Raw genomic sequence first — 2,016 nt, forward strand, 5'->3', positions numbered from 1 at the left:
GATGATGGAGATGATGATGGAGATGATGATCGTATTAATGATGGAGATGATGATGATGATGATGATGGAGATGATGATGATGATGATGATGATGGAGATGATGATCGTATTCTTTGCAGTACTTTCACTTCACAAATCTTGGAAGGAGAAGAGGTACTCGTCAATCTGCACATGCATGGCTTCTTGCTATGCTCTTCTCCCCGCTCTTCACAACTGTCATCGCAGACTTTTCGCCTTCCAACCTTGTACAACATCTTCATCCGCAAGAATTTTCGAGGAATGGGATGTGCAAAGCAGGTCTACCCTGCTCCTGCTCCTGCTCCTGCTCCTGCTCCTGCTCCTGCTCCTGCTCCTGCTCCTGCTCCTGCTCCTGCTCCTGCTCCTGCACTTCCATCTCCCTTTCTACCTCGGATCCAGCTGCAGCTCTTGTTGTTCCTGCTCTGTTCTTCTCCTCCTCCTGCTTCCCTGCCCTCACACCTTGTTCCTCCTCCTCTACTCTCTCCTCCCCTCCTTTTCCTCTCTGTTTCCTCTCCTCACCTCTCTCGTCCTCCAGCTCTTGGAGGCGTTCTTTCGTCCTCATACCATCGGAAAGTCTCGAACGAGGAGGGTCGTCAAACAGGCAGACGGCAAATTCTCTTTCTCCTCGTCCCCCATCCCTCAGCCATCACTCGATCAGCCCTCCCTTGATATCATCGATATGCTCCAGGTGCTTCGTCCCTCCCTGCTCCCTCCCTGCTCCCTCCCTGCCTCACTCCCTCCCCTCCTACCTCACCCTCCTCTCCTACCTCACCCTCCCTCCCCTCCCACCTCTCCCACTCTCCCTCCTCTCCTACCTCTCCCCCCCTCCCTCCCTCCCTCCCCTCCTACCTCTCCCACTCTCCCTCCTCTCCCTCGCTCGCTGATATCATTTAGATCGATCCTCCTGTGTCAAACGCCCTCTGTGCTTGCATCGAGAAAGTTTTCACGTAAGTTCCCCTCACGTTTCTCCTGCTCCCGGCCCGCTCCTCTCCTCTCCTCTCCTCTCCTGTCCTCTCCTCTCCTCTCTCCTCTCCTCTCCTCTCTACTCCTCTCCTCTCCTCTCCTCTCCTCTCCTCTCCTCTCCTCTCCTCTCCTCTCCTCTCATCTGCTTCCCCTTTCCTCCCTCCTCCCTCCTCCCTCCTCCCTCATCCCTCCTCCCTCCTTCCTCTACCGCTGAAATCTCCCCCTGCTTGACTCTCGTGGACATCAAGGATGAGGCAAGATTGATCGCTGCTGCTCCTATGCGTACGAGGATGGAGAGGGAGGTCAGAGGCAGCGCGCAGAAGCGGTTCCTTGCTCCCTGAGCATGACGATGAGGAACTGACGTCAGTCTGAGCAGGATGAGCCAACGAGGCACCAGCGCGTTTTCCTCCTCCTCCTCATGCAACGGGGAAGTCATCTTCAAGTACAGCTCGCTTGACAGCGCGAGGAACGAACGATTCAGCGACCTCCTAGGGGACAAGCAGAAGGCCAAGACTCTGGTCCAGGTCCTTGAACCCCCAGCGCCTCCTTCCCCCTCACATTTCCCTCTGCTCTCTCCTCCTCCTGCCTTGTTCTCCGCTCCCTCCTGCTTCTCCTACTCCCACCACCTCCCTTCCCCATCTTCTCTCACGTCTCGTCTATCCATCCCTCTCCCTCCCTCCCTCCCTCCCTCTCCTCCTACGTTGACGTCCAATCAGGATGCCCGTCAGCTAGTGCAGGACTCCAATGACCTGCAGGACGGAGGGGCAGCCGTACAGAATGAGGTCGGTGAAAGGAGAAAGGAGGAGGGAAGGGGCCAAACGAGGGAGGACGAAGGCAAAGTTCCGTCGAACAGGTGGGACGGCGATTCTTCCCGGCTGAATGTCCTACCTTTAATGCCCCAGCTGGACTACTTCAACCCAGGCCGGAAAAGCTGAACCTGTCGTCATATCCTTCTCTACTTCTCGAATGGGACTTTTTTTGGGGAGGAGGACACCCGGGCCTGTTCAAATTCTTTTTTTGTTTATTTTTTGGCCT

This window comes from Guillardia theta (genome assembly GCF_000315625.1).
Source record: "Guillardia theta CCMP2712 unplaced genomic scaffold GUITHscaffold_82, whole genome shotgun sequence".
Classification (NCBI taxonomy): Eukaryota; class Cryptophyceae; order Pyrenomonadales; family Geminigeraceae; genus Guillardia; species Guillardia theta.